Genomic DNA, 23,664 nt, shown 5'->3' on the forward strand with positions numbered 1-23,664 from the left:
CATTAACACTCCATGTTTGACACTCCATAGACCAGTATAAGGTATGTACACCTTCACTGTAAGGTGATCTAGATTGATAAGTGCATCTATGTGTATGTATATGTGTATGTATATGTATATGTATATGTATATGTATATGTATATGTATATGTATATGTATATGTATTCTACTGTCCACAAAACCCTTGTCACTAAAACATGTGATGGAAACCACCACAATACATCCTTTGGCTGGTTGTGTCATGCTGTATAATGGATGTGACAAGAAAGCCTTATAAAAGATAGATGAAAACTCCTTTTCTTTCTGAGAAAGGGAAAGCACTTAGCGTATTTTCCCTGTAGGCAGCAACACAGCGGGCACTAAAATACTTGAACTACTTACTAACCAGTGGATTTCTGTGGAGTTAAATTGGAATATTGCTCACGTTTCCATTTCACTGGCATTCAGACAGCCTCAGGGTGTATGCCTTTACCTTCTGATTTTGTACAAGTATGGCTGAGGAATACAATAACAAAAATTTTTTTTTTTTTTTTTTTTTTTTTTTTTTTTTTTTTTCCCCTCCCAGAAACTGTGCAAATCAGCTGTCAGGACATTCCACCTTCAGGTCACTATATCACATTCCATTTAGGTTTATCCCAGCCTCTGAGGGTTGGGACTATATGTGTACCTGGTTTACGTGAGCAGGTTCTGGAAAAGTAGAAGGCTGGACTGGATGACAAAAATCCTATCAAAAACATCCAAGGATTTTAGTAATCATCTTGTCCTCCACTTAAACAGTCTTCTGATTCAACAATTTACTGAAAACATGGGATTTGAAGCAAATGCTTAACTTGAGCATGTTAAGGCACTTTTCTATGAGTAAGCCAGTAAATGTTTCTCATTACTTTGTTCATCTACTTACAGATAACTTTTTTTCCAAGTATTCCCGCTAAATTACATATTTCTAAGGGTCCTGGCACCAAAAATAAAGTGCTTGCTTTAAACAAAAATTTTACTCGAGGAATGGCACTGAAGAGAGGTGGAAAAGACCGAAACTAATTTTATTGTGATTGTGGCATGTTTAAAGGAAAAGTTGTGTCTTTCTGAGGTGTATCTCTCTGTTCTGCTTTTGTAATAATACAGATAATCATCACAGACAACTACCCTTCCAAAATGGTAGAGGAATACCATTTGGGAGGTAATCTCAGGGCACTCTGAATATTTGAAATATTAATGAGCAAAACAGGATTTAACCTTTGCAACTGTCCCTTCACCAAGTTACAAGTAAAATGGGAAATACTTTTTTTTTTTTTAAATTCAGATCTACAGGATGGGAAAAGAACATAGGTCAAATGGGAAGGTGACTCACATTGTGGGAAAATGAGATTTGTATTCAGGTGTTCATACGTGGATGTGCAACATGTAAGCCACAAATTTTTTTCCAAAAAGCTATATTTTGGAAAGGATGGAATTCTTAGCATTAAAACAATGCCTTCCTGTCACAGCAGAGTCACCAAAAACAGATGCCTAGGAGGCTACCTGGAACAGAGGCTAGACAGTGGACTCCTCTCCTCTCCTCTCCTCTCCTCTCCTCTCCTCTCCTCTCCTCTCCTCTCCTCTCCTCTCCTCTCCTCTCCTCTCCTCTCCTCTCCTCTCCTCTCCTCTCCTCTCCTCTCCTCTCCTCTCCTCTCCTCTCCTCTCCTCTCCTCTCCTCTCCTCTCCTCTCCTCTCCTCTCCTCTCCTCTCCTCTCCTCTCCTCTCCTCTCCTCTCCTCTCCTCTCCTCTCCTCTCCTCTCCTCTCCTCTCCTCTCCTCTCCTCTCCTCTCCTCTCCTCTCCACAGCAGACCACACAAATCACAGCACCAGCAGAGGCAGGATGCAGAACTGAAGCAGAGACACTGTTACATCAGGATGAACACACCTTGAAGGATAGTGGCAAGATGCCTGCTCCTTTTGGATTGTCAATGCCCACTCTCATTACTTGCTGCCAATTGTTCTGCATGACTATGCCTGGCGAAAATCCTGCTGTTATGGGTAGCCATGCACACTCTCTAATTGCAAGCTGGGGGATTGTCTGGTCTCTTGTTTTGAGCTCTGGGAAAAATAAATGCTTTTTCCAATTATGGGAAACGATTCTCACTGCAGCTCCTCTCCTACTGAGCTCCAAACAGAATCAAGCCTATTCTTGCCTTGAAGTCCACTTTTTCTCTGCAATCATAGCATCAACAGGACATAAATGCAAGCTACTGGCTTTACTCCCTTAAGCATTTTCCTGCAAGACCCTCTCTGCCCAGTTCCCTGAAATCCCATGGTCACCTCACTAAGCTTTGATTCACTTGAAAAATGAGCCAGGGACAACTTCCTTGTATGTATACAGCTTCCCAGACCGTGTATACTGGAGTACATCTTCTGAACTTAAAGAGAGCTCCACTCTCTGCTTATATGTAGCATCTAAGAGATCGACACCCTTTTCCATTCACAGTTCTCCTGTGCAGAAAGCTCATTTCCAAAAACACAGAGTCATTGTTTCAAGGGTCCCAGGTGCCTAAGACCTTGGTAGCCCCCCTTACTTAGACCTCCTTCATACCTAATTGAAACAAATTGTGAGTTGGAAATTCTAGATGGGGTGCAGGGATAGCAGGAGTACAGCTTGATAAAGATGTGTCAATTTCCATTACTCCAAGCAAGAAGGAGAAGGGTTATCGAGGAATAAACAATAGGAATCCCAATTGCACAGGTGCAGCCTGTGGGAAGAAGAGAAACCCACCTAAAAGGTAAGGGCTGGGTTTAGCTCCATTCCTCATGCCTGCTCCTTCCACAGTTGCATGCACACAGGAAGCAAGGATGAGACTGGAGACAAGGTGAACAGCTCATGATCAGATATGCCCTCCTCCTTGTCTCTTGTGAAACTGGTATAAAATGGAGATTGCTGTCACAAGGGTTGATTCCCATTACCCAGATTGCCACAGCATGCAAGATATGACTTGGCATGTTTGTTTTGGAAATAAAATAAACTTTATTTGCAGAGTCAGAACCTGGTAAAGGAGTAACTAGAAGAGCCTGGAAATTATGGAAATGCTTTGTTTTTAGCATATTGAACAGGCCCCTGCTAAAGGTAAGGCAGAATTACTTGCAATGAGGTGACCCTCAAGATGAAGAAATACACTTGCTTTCACTGCAGCTTTGCATCTCTTTTCACTAGTAGTGAGGGTCAGAGAAATATTTGCTTACACACAAGGCAAGTATGGTTTGAGAGAGGTAAAGAGATATAAGTTATGGCAACCTAAATGCTCTCCCAGTAAAAGAACAAATATTTCTGGTCTGCAGCTGTCTTTATTGATATTTTTTGTTGCCTGCATAGCAGGATAAAATGAGGTTCTGCTGTGCTGACCTACTAAAGTAAATAGAATAGCTCTGCTCCCACCTGCACATTGCCCTACAGTTTCCGAGTAGGAGACCTGGAATAGTCAGCTTGTCTGCTTGGATATCAGACGAGGGGTTCATTCACACAGAGCCCTGTAAGACTAACTGTGGCTCAGGGCTTCTGAATTATGAACATTTCCCAACTGCCACAAACTCACTGCCAATGTCTGAGACTATCCAAGTCAAAACTCTCCAGGAAGAGAAGGGATCATCTTTGGGGAAGACAGCAGTTCCCACAATCCTCTAAAGGGCTGCAGTAAAAATTTCAGCTGCCCTGTGTGCTTGTAATTATAGCTCTCTGGTCACTGAAGGCAACCACCACAAAGCACACAGACAATGAATGCTTAATTAAAATCACCATGCATCTCAAACAACAAATAAAAGGATGGCACTGCTCCCAGGAAAACAGCCCTTACCGAAAACTGATGAACATGGGAAGGAATTTCCTTTTAAAAAAATTCCGCCATTAGCAATTTTGAAAAGTAATGGAAAAATGTCTCATTGAGATGGTGAAGTAAAATTATTTGAGGAGGAAACATGGTTCCTCTGGTATCCCATGAGAAAATCCCCACTTCGATGGAGCAGTAATGCTCATTTTCATGCAACCCAGATTTTATATACTAATATTCCTTTCACTGAGAGCTGCTGGGTCAGTGGAAGCAGTTTCAGGTTCTAATGCAATCCATGGGCATTTCTGATTGGGCCACCACCATAACAAGTTCTTGGAGAATGAAGTTTTAGTGAACTTCCCTTCTTTTCCCCCATTTCTGAAGTGGGCATGGGCTGACACCCACAGATGCTGCTTCCCTTCAGTTGCTGACAGAAAAAAAGTCTCACTTTCCTATGAATTTACAATTTGATCATGGGTATCAGGCTCCTTAATGGCTGCTGAGAGGTGACCAGGGTCATTGGTGTCTGAGGATCTTTTCTCTGAGATGCAACAATTAAGTAGTTACCATATAAATGTCAGATTCCCACTCTCTATTGACTCCACATCAGCGTGTCTTCCAGAACTTTGAAGTTTTTACACTAACCCTGAAAATGAGTCACCTGAGCTCAGAGCTCAGAGTCACCTGAGTACAGAAGCAACCTTCTCTTCAACACCAATTATTTCTGGAAAGTGCTCAAAAAACTGTATAGAGCCTGTTAGTATAAATAATGAAATTATTTACCCATTATTCTGGATAATCCTTAATAGGAGTTATAAATGACAGGCAACTACCTTTCATTATCTAGTGCCTACTACAGCTAGCCTCCAGGATGATATGAACAGCTTGCTAGCACTGACCTTCTTCTACTGCAGCCTGAGCTAAATGAAAAATTCTGCCTTCATCTAGAAAATTGCCCTTCTTCCAAAAAATTAGGTGAATTTTCTAGATCATGTCACATAGAATAAATTCTGAAACTTCTATTTTATGTAGACAACCAGCAAAATTCTCAAAGAAGCTACTTTTTAATCAAGTATTTTTTCTCTGTATTTTTCTTAAAAATATATTTTGGACAAGGAATGTTAAGCAGACTTTACATTCTCAATCACAAAAGTATACAATAAGGAGTTTCTTCATCCTGAGTAGATTATTTGTAGAAAATCTTAATTTTCATTAACTTTCCCTACTCTCTTGTTGCTACTAACTGGCATTTAAATCCATGCCATTCAATGTCTACTCTTTCACTGTCTGCTGCTGAAAAGAAGAAAGCCAGGATTTGGTCTGTGGGCATAATTTAATCACATTTCCACAGCTTCAAATAAAAGTGTCTTGTTTACCCTCATGCTCCATACGCTCCATAAATAGCTCTTTATACTGCCAATGAAGCTGTTGTAAAGCCTCACTGTAAATGTGGAAACACATCTGATCACAGCTGAATGTGCAGAGAAACACCTATACAAGGTTTATCTAGAAATGAAAAATAAATCACCAAGATTATAAGGCATCTAACCTGAAGCTATGATTGCTTACTCTGGTTTTCCCCTAAGCAAATGTCTGATGAAGATCTCCATGCATTATTTTCCACTTGGTCACAACTTAGATTAGAATTACCAAGACTGGGATTTCAGAAGAATTTGATTTCCTCTTTATACATTTCAGTTGCTTATATGACAGACATGTTCACCTCAAGAAACTTAAAACTTCTCCAAGACATAGTATATGAAGTGTATGAAGTGTTAAGAGGAAACTGGATTTTCTGCAGTGGAAAGGGAACAAACTGGTCTGGCTGGTCAGCACAGAGTAATGGCCAAGATCCACAGGGACAGTGCTAATTTTGGTACTTGAATCATATCCAACTTTCAGCTTGTTATTTTCAAAGCACTGGTAGAAAAGACCCAAATGAAGCGCTTTGTGTTTTAATCCTTACATTCTGGCTGGATTAGCAAATTGTTTCAGAGTCTCAGTGCCTCACATCAAAATGTTCTTACTGAGGCTTCCTCCCTCTGCCTGTGCGTGTGGCAACCTGCCTGCCGGCCCCGAGGCTTTCGGCACGACCTTTGTGACATCCCACCCTCTTGCCACAGGGCTGTGCTTGGCAGCTGTACTGTGCAGGGAGCCTCTGCTATCGAAAAGCACTTCTCATTTGTGAGATAAAATCTTTAGCTCAAACCCCTTTCTTTAAGCTTTTGTCTAATCTAGATCATCAGCTAAGGATATTTACATTGTCTGGTGCTCAGGGATCTGCTAACATGTGTGGCAGCTGCTGGTGTCCTAACTACTTTGAGTCCTAACTTCTACATTCAGGAAGAATGTACTTCCACATTAATGCCTGGTTTTACAGAGAAAGAGGGGGAGAACCTTCCTTACAAGCACAGTGTAATGCAATTCAAACTCTGGGACTTGCCACTATCTGCCAGTACCCTTCTAAACTGGTGATGCTAATGTGACAACACACCAGCTCACAAACCACCTTTCTGGCTAGGTTTTCCTTTCTTCCTGAAGCAGCTGTAGAGGGTTGGGTTCCTCTTGCTTTTTGACCAGCTCTGGAGATCTTACACATTTGCATCTTGTGAAGACCCACACAGGTCTGAGAAGGAACGAGTGCCCCTCTTCAGTTAGGAAGTAGCTCTCTGCTGGGTCACAGAAACTGGTGGGGCTGCTGGACATGACATTTCTGTCTCCTCTCCAGTTAATCAGGGGAGTCACATTACTACGACAGAGAACACAGAGAGACCATTGACCATAAATGAGGAACTTGATCATGGCTGGGACAGTAGACACATCCATGTGCTTGGTAAAAAGCATGCTCTGATCCAGGCATGCTAAAAATCCTACACAGCCTCGGTCTTGGCATCTTGCCTTCGTAGCACATAAAAGAACTGTCTTCATCTCCAGCCAGTTTATTTAATCTGACAGGTGTAAGATCACATGCCTCAACATTGAACCTTAGCAGTATGCAGGAGGAATTACTGCTATGTCATTCCTTTAGGTCAGGCATCCCGATGCTTTCTGTGTGAATAGGAACAGCTGGGACATTACTCTTCTTATTGCCTAACAAATTCATTTGCTGGCCTTCTCCCTTCACTGTCAAAGGCAAAGACCACCCTGATCCTAGCAATACCCCAGAGAGAGACCCCAATGCACCTTTTCTTTACCACCTGGTCACATCAAGTACGGAGGAACTGGTAAGAGCATGAAATCTGTGATGTGACTGATTGCTCTCCAGGAATGGATCAGCTACAGAGCCTCAGGGTAGGGTGCTCATGGCTGCAGGCCACAGGCAGGGTGCACAGCAGTACACAGGTTCAGTCTGCTGCATTGATGTGGGATCTCATCACCTTGATGCTTGGTTCCAGAGCCCAAATCCCTGTAGGGATGGCAAATTTTTGCTGTGCCATCAAAGGTTTGTCCCCTTCAGAAAATTGCCAGCATTTTTCCGTGATTTGCATCCTTGCTCTGAAGTGTATCTGCAAATTCACAACTCCAAGGTCATATCAGTGACCCATATACCCTGCTGTGTGGTTTCTGCAGGTTTATCTGCCCAGGTGCTCAGGGTTTGTGGAAATCTGAAACAGCAAAACCTGTATAGTGTAGAGGAATTTCACACAGCTGACACATACACCTGAAAATTCATAAAATGTAAACCATTTGAACAGCTTATTGAACAGCAATGAGTGTACCAAAAAACCCAAAACCAAACCATGCAGGTAACACAAGAAGCTTCAGGGATGCAGGTTGATTCCTGCCTCTTCCTGCCTGCCTCCTCTAGAGTAATGGGGCCTCTTCTACTGAATGTTATGCAGGTTCTGTTGAACTACTCCCGTGCAACTCTTCTGTCTTTGCAAGGGTGTTCTGCAGACCCCTGCACAAAGGAGGCCCTACTATTCTATAACACTGAATTTTGAAACCATTCCTTCTCCTTCTTCCATGGAGCATTTCTGTCAGTTTTGCTTGAAAACGCATCTTTGCAGCAATTCCTTCTATGAAGTTAGGGGACAGAGAGGATGCACCTGCAGACACACTCCTTCTCAAACTCATATTCTTTCTTCCTTCTACCATTACTCCATCCGGACACACAATTTTGCACACATGAACATCCTTAAAGAAGGTCAAATCTTTCTTCCTTAAGGAAGCTCCGATCCTTCTCTGAGGCTGCCTCCAAAGGCTTAGTACTCTTCTTAAAGCTTTATCTTTCTAAAATGGACAGCTTAGTCTCTTCCAGGGATTCAGACAACATAAAGCCAGTGAATTGTCATCACCTGCTTAGTCTTCAATACGCTGCTCTGCGCATCTCCATAGGTGTCCCCGTTGAAGGATGTTATTTAATTCAGATCTGTGTGAAATGTGTATTTCTCTTTACTCAGCGACTGGATTAAGGTGAAAAATACAGCGAGTTGCAATAGTTTATATGGTTTGTAAACTCCAATTTCCTGCAGGACCTTGTAGAAAAAGCAAGGGTCTCAATTTCTAAGCTGGCTGCACTGTTGAAACCATGATAGAAGCCACGACAACTTGCAGCAGAGCAGCAGGTTCCAAGGAGTGTACACCACTCCCTTGGTCTGTAGACTCTCTTCCACCTGGGAGACACCCACAAGCAAGATCTCTGACCTTTTATATGGAAAGACCTTAGGAAATGTGTCCAAAAGGCAAGAGGTGCTTAAATACACTGGCCATAAGCGATGCAACGCACCACTTAAATTGAAGCACCTGTCTCTCACGCCACAGTCAAGGGTACTTTGTGAGAATTCAACACAGTGTTTGCTCCATGCTTGCACTAAACGATATGAACAACCATTCTCTATACTCTCTCTGTGGTAATAAATCTGGAAGTAAATAGCTGTCTTGTTCTATAAATTATAATTAATGGGTTCTGCCCTTGCTGACCAGACTGCTCCATGGTTTTTGAGGGGATGCTGTCTTTGCCTTAGCAGAACAAACTCTGCTACCTTACGAGCAGAGAGATGTAACTTCTGGAAAAGCTGGTCAGAGATGTTGTATTGCATTGATAGAGTGACTAAGTGTCACTTTTTTTACTTTTAGAAGTAAAAGACAAAGGAGAGAGGTAAAGGGACAACAGCTCCCTACCCAGTTTATGAAGGAATTTTCCAGAGTAAGGTGAAAACCAAACCTCCTATTTTTGTTTCAAATTAACCTAAAATTAGCTTTTTATTCCTTTCTTCACTTTTAAAAGAAAACTGCTGGCCCTCCATTCAACTATTTACATCTTCCACACAAGTCTCTTCTCAGCTTGACGGTTGTGCTGCTACCTGAAATGCTGGACCACTGCAGAGCACAAGTGGGATACAATTACCAGCTTGGGAATGATGCCGCATACAACTGAATTACTCATCTTTGCAGGGACCTGCAGAAGATCATGTAAAACCAACACATGGTTTTATGGGGACATACCCAAGGCTCTTCCAGGGATGGCAGGATAGTCTAGGAGGAGTACTGGAAATTTATTTCCTGGTACAGAAGAGGGGTTGAAAAATCCCTCTCCTCTGTGGATTAGCACTAATGTGATACGTAATCAGTTACCTCTCACAATGAAGGAATTCATAGGAAGTTTTTCATGGCCTGAATGTTAGTGGACCAGTCATCCTGCACAGACAGTAGCTGCTGAATTCTACACAAAATTCATTTCCCATAGCTCAAGTCAGGACCACATTTGGCTGAAAGTTTCAACACAGGAAGGGAATAAAGAGTTCTAGTGAAGAAATGACTTAGAAGCCTCAGTAAGTCCTGGTCAGAAAGATATTTTAGTTTTTGCTTACAGTTTGGCAGACCAGGATGGGGCTCCAGCAACCATATAGAATATTAAAATATTCACTTTTTGTAATATCATTTAACAAGAAAAGCATCTCCATCCTTTACCACAACTGATGATCACTGCTGTTTATTTGGTGGTCTCTCTTAATCTCCCACTCCATGACAGAGACAACACAACCCACTATATCTTGACTGGCTTCCAACTGGTCTGGCACCAGGGATAGGAAACTTTATTTAGACTACAAGCTTTTTGTGGCAAATACAGTCCCTCTGTTGTGTAATTGCCCAAAATCTAATAGAAAGTGGTACTAATTCCTGCCTGGGATTGTTATGTTATGACAGAAACAGTCTCACAGCCAGATGTAAGAACTGTGAGCAGGAATTCTGTGCAAACTACATGGATTGCTAAATCCTGAGGCTGGACCCATCAAGCCCTACCATTTTGTGAATTTTTGTGTCTCAGATCCTCTCACAGGTATATTCCACAAATATAGAGTCATGCTTCTCCGGTAAGGAACAAATGGAACTTACCTAAACTTTGCCTCCTGTCACATTTCACTGTTGAGTACAAAAACAGTGGAAGCTCAAGGAAGAGTACATAGTGTTTGTCATTAAGCCCTGACTGTATTCAACAGTGATATAGATGAACACACAAATTCAGGATGCTTTCTAACTGTCAGGCAAAAAGTTTCTTGAGGGAGTGGCTCATAACAGCAGGGACAAATGGTTTTCCACAAATGGCTACTCAGGATTCTCAGGATTTATAACTTACTCAAATGCTTCAAGCCTTTTTTTTATTTTTCTTTTTTTTTATTTTTTTCTTCTTTCTGTTGAAGGACACAAGTTTGACACACTACTAAGCTCTCAGTATACCTGCTAAAGAAAACTTTGAGACTATTATCACTGGGATTTTCAAATGGCTTCACCCATTACCTTTAATATGAACAGAATGAGGTCACTACCTACACATTAGCAGTGCATGCTCTTCCAGTGCATCAGAATAAACTTTACAGAATACATCACTGATCTGGCAAGCATCTGTCTCCTGTACCACTCAAATCATCTGCAATCCACTATTGACAAGGGTCAGCTTGCCTGCAAAATCACTGCTCTGCACAGCTCCTAGAAATAACAGATTTTCCCTATCAGAGCAACTAAACTAAAATGTTAAAGATGACAAGCTGCAAGACTGGATACAAACCACAAATAAAAGAGGTCACAACACTAAGGTCTTACAGCAAGCTGAGTTTTGCCTGACATAGCATGCACAGTGCCACTACAATCAGATCACAGCAAACCACCCAGTAGTGACACTATTGAAGCTCCTGTCCCTGAAAAGCTGGATGTTTCCTAGGTATCCTTCCAGTCAAACAAGGATTAATAGACAGAAGTGCTCCAGCCTGTAGACAGATCACAATGAATTCATGGCCAGACAGGTTGCTCTGCTAAGTTAAAGATGTAGCCTGAATGGGAGGTGCTACTGACCAGTCCAAGCCACTCTACCTGCACTCTTCACAATCCTCTGAAAATTAAATGTACAAAACTGCCTGTTGCCAAGCAGGGATAGGAAAAGAGACACCTGTGTCTGCTTTTTGCTAGCAGATAGCCTACAACAGCTTACAAGATGGACACCTGAAGATCATCAGGACATCCAAAGTGACCTGGATATCTCAAGAACTGAGCCCATGGGAATCTCAAGAGGTTTAACATGATGTCCTGGCTGAAGGACAGGCATCTGCCAATAAAGGCAGAAGCTTCTCTTTGAAGTGGAGAATGTAAACCCCCTCCCTCCAAATTATTATAATTTTGAAATTAAGGGGCTCTCAGGCAAAGATATGGGAATCAGGAATAGCAGTTCTTTATAGGAAAATTAAAATAGAAATACAAAGAACAATCCCAAAAACACTGACAGAGTCAGAATACAACCTGACACCCTGTCAGTCAGGGTGTTGGTAGCAGTCCCATTAAATGGTGGCTGCAGTCCCCCTGCAGTGGCAGATGTGGTTCAGCTGAAGCAGTGCTCCTGTAGAACAGTGCAGTTTTCCTCTGAAGGTCCAGGGATGATGAGAAAAGGTTTGGTTTTCCTCTCAAATCCAGTGGAAAGAAAGTAATTTGTTGTCCAAAATTTCAGTTTTTATTTAGGTAGGAAAGGCTTGGCTCCTCCCCCTGGCTGGAGCATCTCCCAGTGGGATGATGTCATTTTATCAGTCGTACAGTGGGACTCAATGGGCCAAGAGCAGATGATATCTTCCTGGAGGGAGGATGGGTTATGGAAAAGATAAAGATGACTGCCCCACCTGGTCTTAAAGATAGCCCATGAGCAGATAGTATGGAGATATATATATGGAGATAAGGAATCACTACCCCACCCAGTTTTAACAGATGGTGATAGAATGCACATTTCTGGCCACATCAACCCAACACACATGACCAAGTACAAGGTGCTGCATGTGGGTCAGGACACTCCCAGTATCAACACAGGCTGGGGGATGAACAGACTGAAAGCAGCCCTGCTGGAAGATTGGGGGATGCTGGTGGATGAAAGGCTGGACATGACCCAGCCATGAGAACTCCCAGACCAGAAAACCAAACACATCCTGGGCTGCATCCAGAGCAGTGTGGGCAGCAGGGGAGGGAGGGGATTCTGCCCCTCTGCTCTGCTCTGGTGAGACCCCACCTGGAACCCTGCATCCAGCTCTGAGGTCCCAGTGCAGGAAGGACATGGCACTGCTGGAGGGAGTCCAGAGGAGGCCACCAAGATGTTCAGAGGAATGGAGCACGACAGGAAAAGGCTGAGGGAATTGGGAACTGGAAAAGAGGAGGTTGCAGGGTGACCTAATTGCATCCTACCAGGACCTGAAAGGACCCTACAAAAAACACTGAGAAGGACTTTGACAAGATCGTGTAGAGACAGGACAAGGGGGAATAGCTCCAAATCAAAAGACAGTAGCTTTAGATTAGATGTTGGGAAGAAATTCTTTACTGTGATAAGTTGTCTATGAATTCTGGATGTCCCATCCCTGGGAGTGTTCAAGGTCAGGTTGGATGGGGCTCTGAGCCACCTGGTCTGGTAAAAAGTGCCCCTGGCATCGTGGTTGGGATGAGATGGTCTTTAGGTCCTGTCCAATGCAAACCATTCTACGACTCCATGATTCTATGACTCCCATGAGCATGAGTGTGGGTAGGATGTACTGGTAACAATCAGTAATATTACAAGCTATTTTGTTATTCTAATGTCAGAAGTGGCAAACTGCTGGATTCTACTAGAGGATAAAGCATTTCATCTGCAGATGGCTGTATTTTCTATGAGAAAAACACCCAGCCCCTTATCAACCTCCAACCAATCCAAACTCAAGCTTTCTTCTATGAATACAAAATGAATAGTGAATACAAAACCTAAATCATCATGCTCCCCTGATTAATGTGCTATGTAGGCAAAAATGTAATTTGTAATTCAGGCTAGTGCTAAGGTACTTAGTACCTGAAGGAAAAGTCTGAAGAGAAAAATAGCTTTGAGTCCATTTTCACCAGATGTCATGGAAAGCATTATAGTATCAAGGAGCTCCTTCTGGAGGTATCTCTACACAGAACTGGCATAGTGATTCTATGACTTAAATAAGACTGCTCACCCTTATGGTGAGCAAAAGCACTCAAAACAACCACTGATGAAGCACTTCTGTGGAAAGAAGGGAGAAAACACCAAATATCACAATACAAGGTACACATCATAGAAGGAAGACTTTCAACCAAAGGCTAGGAGACCAGTGTTTTCCCACCAGGTGCCTACAGGCCCCAGATCTGTTCTGTTCTGTACTGTGCTAGGCATGAAAGAAAGCAAAACCTTTCCTTGTATATTTCTTTCTGCCAAAGCAATTCTACACAGCCACACTTGTGTGGACCTCTTCCTGAAGGACTTGTCAGACACAGTTATCATGGCCCTTACTTATAAAGAAAAGATACTTATTCATCATAACTCTGCAAATCATGTAGTAAGTCAGTCATTTGTCTCTACCAACTATGGAGAAGAGTAACAAGTAACAGGAAGACAACAATATGTTGTTTGCCACCCACAAAATATGTAGTTTGCTCCCCATAATCTAATTTTCTTCAGAAGCTTCTACTTCAATGGCAGAGAGCCAAGGGAGAATCCAGAGCAATTATTTTTTATAAATCACACCTCTGATCCAGTCTTTCAGGCATGAATGACAGGAGAATTTTCTGGTATAGCAGCTGGTAGCAGCAGCTGGATCCCATGTCCGTTCCCTGGAGCAGGAGTATACCCCAAACACAACTGGTCATTCAGATCTAGATAACATCTTGCCAGGCTGTCATCACATCAAAGGCAAAGAAATAAGAGATTGAGGACTCTGCTCTTTTTGCACAAGTTATTCTTGTATTGGGAAGTTGCAAACAGTGAGAAGACCTGCTGAGGGCCATACTGAAATCTTTTCATCATGCAGCAGCATGACCGAAGGGAAATATCCTGAGATTACACCACAGAGAATCTGAGCTATGAAGGAGAATCACTGGCTCATTTGATCTGCTAAAGTAGGTAACTTAAAAGAAATTCTGATTCCTGAAGTCATGATTTCTTTTCCAGTCTGCCTTGGGAGCTGCATGATGCTATGCTGTTCCTTGCATTATAAGATTGTATATTAACAAATATAATACATCCATAAAAACAACAAGCATCATTTCTTCTGAGTCCTCCCCCACATGATTGTTTTTTAGAAACCAATGTAATTAAATAGATTGGAGTAAATGGCATCCATACACTCTGCTTCCTGCTGTTGGTTTATCTTCTTCTTCTATCTACTTCTACTATTTTTAGCACTCTTCTGAGAACTGGAAATGTGTTTTGATAAAGATACCATCTTCTAGGCAGGGATACAAATAGTGAATCAGCCTATTCACATTAATGTCACAAGAACAACCACATCCAAGCCAGTATGAGGCAAAGGTCTCTGCAATGCCTGTTTTCTGTTTGTTACCAACAATTTAATCTGTTTGAGTAAGGCAATCAGGGGATCAGGCTAGACTCTCAGGCCATGCATATCACATTTTAATCCCGTTGCCAGGGTTTGTGCCTCAAGTATGTGCTTTACTGGAAGTTGCCTGTTTGTTTTCCTGTAAATAGCTGTGGTCAGAGCTGGTTATTCTATAGATCATGTGGCTCACATTCCTCCTGGAAGTCATTTCATGAGCTACAATTTTCAGCAGTAATCTTAAATAAAAATTGTCATAGGCAAAAAAATCCTGGTCCTGCTCTGCTCATCTTAGTAGATGTCTATTATATGTTAAGTTTTTTTTGTGTTTGAGGGCCTTCAAGCTTTGCAAATGGTAAGATGGGAAACATTAAAGCACTTCCAAGAACAAAAGATTCAGACAAAAAAGTCTGTCAAATACTCTTGGATTACAAACAGCTGCTTTATGGCTCACATCTCAAAATCATATTTTTCCTCAGTCTGTATCTCTTCCTAGTCTTCAGGCAACCCCTTTCCCTACTAAGGCTTACTAACTGAAGAAAAATTGCCATGGACAAAGACACATTGCCCTTGAAGCACAGCACGCGAGAACAGCAAATGAAGAACTCATCAAGACATGGCAGATTTCACAGCACCTGCCAATTTTCCCAATGTCCCAAACTATAAGTCCTTGATTTAAACTAAAATTCCTTTTCATTACTTATCTCAGTAACACAACTCAGGGCAATGGTTCCCATGTAGCCTGAAGTTTACCACATCCTTTTCATTCCTTCTCCTTTTACCTGAATAAAGTCTTGCCTGTATTCTTTCGTTTTCTTGTTTTGTCCCCAGCAGTATGAGCAGATCTAATAAACTTTGCCTCATTTCCTACTGTCATGTGGATGTATATGTGTTTATGAACCAATATGCAGATGTCACAAAAGTCCTTTTACTAAATTGCAGAACTACTGTCCATCTATACCATACTGTAATATAAGTCCTTTTTTCCCTTTTTCATACAAGCAGTATTAATCCCTGATAATCTTCTTTAAATGCTGAGAAGAATGACTAACAGTTTGCAACAGAAGATAGCTGTGCTGACTTCTGGGTACTCCCCTTTGCTCTGAACTGATCGAAACACAGCCAAAGACTGCATCTCTTTTTTGCAAATGGGCCTGTACTCACAGTACATAAAATAATAATAAAATATGGACCTCTAAAACTCAAGCCTTTTACTTTTCCTATCGTGTATTTTCATGGTCCCACTTTGGCTGAAAATGCAATGTGTTAGTGCTCCTTGAGGACACTGAATGATGTTATGGCATTCTTTGTGGGCCACCGGATGGCACTAGTATCCAAAATACCACTGCCAGCCCACCATTTGTTTCACCAGGAACAAGACATTGACTTAAAAATCAAAGCAGCTGAAAAAGCAGCCCCTTGGCAACCTGCAACATTGTGTTTATGTCTGTCACAATTGCACAGGTCACAGGGAAAGTGATGCAAACCACTGCAAAATATGTCACTTCATTGTTTGCCACATCTGCACAGCAGAAATCTGAGCTGCACAAAATCTTTGTGATCATACTGACCAGCAAATAGACACAATTTTAAATGTGGTGTCTGCAAAGTAGCCGTGACTGAGTGGCAAACTTGCTTCAGTATGTCATTAGATCAAGACCTCTGCCAAGTGCTTAAAGCTCAGTGAGGAATCCATTATTTCCAATGAAGCTGGAGCCAGGGCAGCAACGTGCCATCCTTTTCTACTCACTCAAAAGGAGTCATTCTTCATTTTCCTCCATATCACAAATAGTCTTAGATTTAATATTATCAGAATAGATGCTAAGCCCAGAAAAAGCTACATTTAAAACTGATAACCTGTCTTTCAGAAACTGCTTTGCCTATAAAGAGCCATGCATAGGGACAGAAGGAGAAGGCAGGAATGGTGAAAGAGAAGATGGTAAATAGCAGTTAAAGCAGACAAAAGGGCTCTGTTGCAGAGTGCAAATGAAGCACAGCTGGTTTACAGCTGCAGTGTATTCCCCTAGAAGGTAGGGCACTGGGGAAATGCTGTAATGCGTTCGTTACTATCAGGATGGTACAACAGACTGGATGGACTGAATGGCCCTTTTCTGTGATGCCCTTAAAAACTCTCATAAAAAATCCATTAGTTCCCTGCAGCCTTGTGCATCCTGAGTCAGGCTGTCATGTGTAAGACAGCAGGCAGACTCTGCTGCTCTGCTTTCAAGGGATTCACAGGCAAAGTCTCTGAGTAACACGCCAAAATCTGATTTTGAGGACAGACCAGAAGCATTTCAGGCAGGGAATTGAAAGCAAAGACGAGAGTATTAAAGCCTGCTGCAAAGCAGACTGGAACTATTGACAAACTACCCTTTAATGTCAGTGGGCTTGAACCCACTCTGCCTGCTGTTTTCTTAAGCTCACAGTTCAAACATGGCTCTACACAACTTTTTGTCTCTTCCTTCCCTTCCCACCTGATGAATTTTTGCATGAACCTCCTGAAGACTGCACACCAATTACATCATTACACCTCTCTCCCACTGTTCTTGGCCCATACGTTCATGTCAATACCTCTATTTGTTATTTCCTCCTTCCTGTGATTAGAATTGAAATTTACTGGGATGGGATGATTATGAGTTCAAAAACTTTTAACAGAAAGTACCCTGCTGTTTGTCTGCCCCATTTAACGAAGCTCTTGTGTATTTGTGCCAGTCCCTCTTGTCTTCCTGAGATAGGTGTCTGGCTGCTGCATGAAATGGGGCCATGGTCTATAAATTACAATGACACCAAATCTGAAAGCAAGCTCCCTGAGTTTGCGTTTGTTGTCTGAGATGGCAAATGAAAAATAGTTACAGTGAACAGTAACTATGCCTCAGACACAAAAGTCATTGCTTCTGCAGTGGAGGCAGCAGAGTATTTTAAACTTCTGCATCAGATTGAAGGCTGGAGGCTCCTCCTTTGATGTATTAAGACCTTAGCACTTTTTCTGATGTGGTACAGTAGTCTCCTTCTAACTAGGATCGCATAAGACAAATTCTACCAACTATAAAAAGCTTCTAAAAGTGACTATGAAACCCAAGAATGTAATTTTTCCCACCAGGAGTACATCATGAGCCGCTCCAAGTGTAGATGTCAACAGCTTCTTTGTTGAATTTCTCCCAGAAGTCTCAAAGCTGGGAAAAATCAAAAGCACCAGCTTCCTCCTTCTGAAGTTGTGCAAGAGCCTTTGAGGTTTTGCTATTAACAGCCTCCTTTTGCAAACTGTTTATTCCAAGGAACATTCATTCCCCACATTAAGGTCAACTAAAGGTTTCCTTAAGGCATCTGAGCCATTGCCATCTCTGTTGGAAGGGTCCAGACAGAGATGCAGCATTGGAATCACTGTCACAGGCACGTGCTGTTGATGTGGCACAAACCCAAAATCTAACTTGGAATGTTGTAGTGCCAAGGGAAGTTCATGTTTGACTCCAAAGATAAATAATTGCTTTCTGGTCATTTCCAAAAGCAGGATATCCATCTCTATACCCCACTAAGCTCTTCAGGGAAATAACTAGTTTATCTTCCAACAGGAAGAAGTTACACATGTGCTGGTAGGTTACATACTTAAAGATGAGCTTGAAGGCTTTTTCCTCTGTACCTTTCACACACTGGTATCATTGTTTGTGCAGTACAATATATGACAGCACAACTTTGCAGGCAGGCCATGTGCTTTTCACCACAGCCAGGCTTGAACACTTCCTTGAAAACAGAAGTGACATGAATCTTTTTTGTTGCTTCACAAACAAAAACACAAAAAGGTATTTCTTTAACTTAATTTCTCTGTGGCTAGGAATTAACTGACACTGAGCTGGAAGTGACTGCATGAGGGGGTGTATAGATGACCTAAACACCTAAACAGTGTTATTACGTAGAGATGTGATGCTTCTGGAGTGAGTCCAGGGCAAGGTTACAAAGAAGGCAAGAGGATTGGAGCCTCTCTCTTATGTGGAACTGCAGAGGGAACCAGTCCTCTTCTGCTTGGAGAAGAGACAACAGAGAAGGCACCACACCAACATCTATAAATATCTGAGGGCAGGGTGTCAAGAGGATGGCCAGGCTCTGCTCAGTGATGCCGAGCAATAGGGTGAGAGGCAACAGGCAGAAAGAGGAAGTTCCACCTGAACATGCAGAACTCCTTTACTGTGCAGGTGACTGAGCACTGAACAGGCTGCCCAGAGAGGTTGTTGAATCTCCCTCACTGGAAATACTCAAATACTATCTGGATGCAATCCTGTGCAATTTGCTCTAGTGGACCCTGCTTAAGCAGGGGGACTGGGGTAGATGACCTCCAGTGGCCCCTTCCATTCTTACTCATTCTGTGATTATGATCAGGGAGAGCCATGTGGAATCAGAAAGGCTTGAACTAGACTGTAGGTTGATGGAACAACAGTTTTCCCATGGATATCACACAAAGAAGATGTCTAACATTTATCTGTGCATGAAGCACATTTCCCTATGCATAATGATTACTGCAAATCTTTCTGCTATTCAGCCTAAGTCCCAGATCTTAATAATGACAATGAATGAATGCAGCTACTGCAAAGACAGGGTATTTTTTTAATCTTCTGTTTCAAGCTTCCTGCACTGGTTTAGCTTTGCAAATAATTTCCAGCAATCAATCAAAACACAAATTTGTGGAGCACTACTTTCTGTTTTCCAGATGTTTTCAGGCAAATCAACACTTTAATTTGTCCATCTCCTATTCTCTTGCTAAGTTTTGTTATTTGGGGGAGTCCACCTTATACTGGCTAACAGGAGTCACAAAGCAATCATTGAACTCCATTTTATACAGAGACATATGTATAGCACCCCCTCAAAAAAGAAAAACTTCTTTCCTATATACAGTTATCTTATAGTTATAATCAGGTATATGATGATATAGCTCTTTTTTCAGTTTGTTATATAGGAATAAATGTTATCAAAGAGTTTAATTTTTAAAAATGAAATTTGTAGGAAGATTTTGCAAAAATTTATGAAGTAAATACAGAACATTTTGGATAATTTTTCCTGTAACCTCAGTTCTCACCATCCAAAGCAATGATCAGTTAAAACCCATGTGGATGTAAGCACTGGCGTGTATCTGCTTTCCAAAGGACCTCACTGTTGCAGCAATTACTGCTTTCCAGTTGCTTGCCACCGCCTTCTTTGCCCTGCAGTTGTAAATCTGCTCTGGGCTATCCTTCTCTGTGTAAAGTCAGTCACTTTGGTTTAAATGGAGGAGATGGGTTTCTTGTTCCACCAACTGTGGAGGCTCCAGCAAAGTATTGTCCAGAATTGTGGCTGCTGTCACCTTCTCAGGGCTTCAGCTGGGTCTGGAGCACCTGACTATATGTCTCCACTCCAACACACCTCAGTTGCATTTATGCAACATGATATAAAAGCAGTTCCAGTCCTCGTGTCTTTTTATAGGTCTGCTGGATCTGCTACTTGTGTACAAATTTTCTCCACTTTGGTTTAGCTGCAAAGAACTTAACCTGTGTTAAGTTTTTCTAATTACCATTTAAAAAATAATTCTTCTAAGTGCACTGTGAGCACAGAGAACATGATCTTCAATCAGTAACTAATCAATACTTGAGTCTCCTTTACAGCACAGGTAAGTAGCACTGTTCAAGGCATGGCTCTCCAGTGTACAGAAGGAGCTTGCTGTTTCCCATTCCTCATCGTCCCTTTTGTGTTTGCATAGTATATCCAACCAACCAAAGTGATTAAGAGAAAACAGCAGCCAGCCAGCCAACAGGTGCCTGCTCCTAGTGTCTTGCAGAAGCCTTCTGAAACAAGCTGGAGATCACCATCTGACGCCACATGTCACCACCTCCAGCAGTAGAGGGGCGTGAGCAGACACTGCACAGCTTCTGGCTTGCCAAAATGCAGATTAGATCCAATAAATACATTTTCAGACAACAATCTCTTAGATATCATAAAATGTCAAGTCTGCTATTTCTTAATAAATACTCCAGACTTAAAATAATTGAACTTTCCTCTACTAGCATTCCAATCTGATCCTATTTAAAATGAAGCAAAATTCATCTTGATTATGGTCTGGGATTCATAAAAGGCTGAATTCTCTTTCCTGTCTGCCATGTTTTTTTAGCAGCTGGCAGTTCCTGTTTATCAGGAAAGCAAAATTGCATTGGAAAGGGACAGTTTTGGCCCTACAATGTCACTGGCATATGAAACATTGTTCGTTGTGGGGTTTCTATGCTGTTCTGACCCGTCATTGCTCATGGCTGGCCAGAGTCATGGTGAGTGACATCTTCACCAGACTTGATGGATCTCATTGAGCTATGAGCTATGTAGTAGATACATGCTACTTTTAAGGTCTGTTTTAGAGTCTGTGTTTGCCTTAGGGGACACCTGCTATAGCATGCCTGCAAAACAAAATGTTCTGTGGGTGATGTGCTGCCCACAAATCTAATTCTCCATTTCATCCTATGGCTCTTGCACAGTAGGGCAATTACCTATGTGTCCATTTTAAAAGATGGGCTGACAATGAAGAGCTATTGATGAACACACAGTATGACTTAAATGGGGGACACTGTACAAACTAAAAATTAACATTTTAATTTTTAAGCTATTCCATAAGGCATGTTTGTGTTTCACATCTAATAAACACTGTCTGCTCAAATAACAACCAGAAATAAAGAATAAAGAAATTATTTAAATAGTAAAATATTTCATCAAATGAAAAAAAATTAACTTTTATTTTTTGGGTGAAGTGTTTTTTCTTCATTTTTGAAAGAACACTGCAGAGTTTTTGAAATCCTGAGGAGTGAGAGGAATACTTGCCCTCTTCTCATATCTAGTCACCAGACCACAGATTTTAGTTCAAGAATGCATAAAAATTACACAGCCTTTTCCTGCAGCTGCACAGAATAATAAGAGGAGCTACAAAGAATAATTTATTCATTTTTCCACAGATTCTCAGAAACCACAGATTTTTTTCCCTCAACAAATTGGAAATTTTTTGTCTTCTATGCAGTCTTCTCCGCAGAAATATCTTTTCTCTGCTTTCTGACAGATCACTTGGCTGTCTGTGCATTGCTATTATTTTATTATTGTGGCTTCTAAAACCCAGTCAGCCAGCTGTGAATGGCAGTGACTTAACTGGTTCAACACAAAGAGAAACAACCCTGAACAGTCAAATTTCCTGAACTACATGTTACATCCTTCTGTGCCATGATTGCCTGCACCTGTGATAGCCCCTCAGCCTTTCCAAGACCTCTGTGCCCAGCACAGACACCTTGGCAAAACTCTTTGGTACTTGCAGAAATGCTATGGTGTGGATTACAAAAACCATATTATTTGCTAACAGGTGGCTAGAGGAGGTTGCTGATGGCAGGAATCCTCAGCCAAGGGTCAGTTTGCAGTGGAGTCATGGTTTGACACTGGCCAATGCCAGGCACTCATGAGAGCTGCTCACTCACTCTCTTCCACTATAGGTGACCAGAGGAGGGGAAAAAAAGCCTCAGAGGGATCATGAATTGAGATAAGGACAAGGACAAAACATTTTAAAGGCAAACAGGCTCAAAAGTAGAGGTATAAAGTAAATTTATTATTCATAGAGTTAGAGAAGGATAATGAGGAGTCAAATACGTTTTTAAACACCTTTTTACCCCAGCCCCTCCCTCCTTCCCACTGACAGCGCAGGAGACAGGGCATGGGGGAGGGGGTGCTTGGTCAGTCCATTATCCGAGATCTTTTAAGCTTATTCAGGGAGAGAAAGCTTTTCTTTACTATGCTGTGAGTACCTCCCATGGGCAAGACGGTTTTCCCAGAACTGCTGTGTTGTGTTCAATGGGGGTAGTTTTTTTAAGAAAAAGCTGCTCTAATTTGGAAGCAAGGGCCGTTTTTCTCTGTCTCTGGAAGCAGGGGTGGTCTCTCTCTCTTCAGGTCTGCCACTGGATTGCAGCCTTTTTTGGCGTCCACTTGCTCTGGTGTGGGCACCTTTGCCATGGGCTGCGAGTGGATTTTTCTGCACTCCCCATGGACTTCATGGACTACAGGGAGACAGTTTGTTCCACTATCATCCTCAGCACAGCCTGCAGAGGAATCTCAACTCTGACTTTTTGAGCAACTCCTTCCCCTCTTTCTTTTCACTGACCTCTGCACTGACACATTGTCTTACTTCACATGCTCTCATTTTCTCCTCTTTCTCTGACTAAAAGAAAAATTGCTGTTCGTGGGCACCACCGTCAAAAGTTCTCGTAACGTCTCGCAGGGCTGAGAGGCCAATCTCATCCAGGCTCTGTGCTGGGGAATTGCTCACCACGCTTCTGCCACTGCCCACGTGGCTCCCCCACCACTGTGTGAGTGGCTGTGGCTGCTGTGGCACTGGTGATATTTAATGCCTCTCTTCACATGGGGCACAGACAAAGAGAAGCTGATGACACTGCCCCTGCCCTTCTGCTCACAGTGCAGCTGGCTGGAGGTGGCCAAGCAGGCAAAGTTTGCAGTGGGCCATGCCAAAACAGTGTTGGCAGTGGTGGATCGCCGTGCGCTGTGCCGGGATGCCCCAGTGGCAGCACCTTGACATGTCTAGAAAAACTGACTGCTTGCTGCTTTGATTTCCTTCCTAAATATGTCATCACCAAGGCATTACCAACATCTCTAACTGGGCCAGTGGCATGTCCAATCTCAGAGCCATCAGAGACTGGCTCTGCCGGACACTGTGGAAGCTTCCAGCAGCTTCTCACACAAGCCACTTCGGTGGCCTTCCCCTACTACTAAAACCTAGGCTGTGCCCAAATCAGCACAAGTGGTCAACCTCTTGCACTTGGCACAATGAGGTTTTTTACTGAAGGAGCAGCCCACCTTGGCTCTGTACTAGAAGCCAGTCAAGGGATGTGCTCTTAGAGGACTTTTAGGCTGTCCTTTGAGTATTCTCAGGGTAGGTGGGCAGTCAGACACTTTGATTTTGTGTGACAGACAGTTCATAAGAATTGTCTAGCCTTTAAGAAACAGGGCTTCACATTCCACAGAGGAACTTAAGTGCTGGTGCCCACCATTTTCAGTAGGAACAGGGGGCCATGAGACCTTTGTG

General features: G+C 42.3%; 1 protein-coding gene across 3 annotated transcripts in view; it reads right to left on the reverse strand.

The window, feature by feature from the left end:
• PALM2AKAP2 (PALM2 and AKAP2 fusion) overlaps positions 1 to 23,664 on the reverse strand; it is a 265,867-nt gene that overhangs the window by 218,233 nt on the left and 23,970 nt on the right. The window lies entirely within an intron of this gene.

The sequence above is a fragment of the Oenanthe melanoleuca genome, chromosome Z, assembly GCF_029582105.1.
Source record: "Oenanthe melanoleuca isolate GR-GAL-2019-014 chromosome Z, OMel1.0, whole genome shotgun sequence".
In the NCBI taxonomy this organism is placed as follows: Eukaryota; Metazoa; Chordata; class Aves; order Passeriformes; family Muscicapidae; genus Oenanthe; species Oenanthe melanoleuca.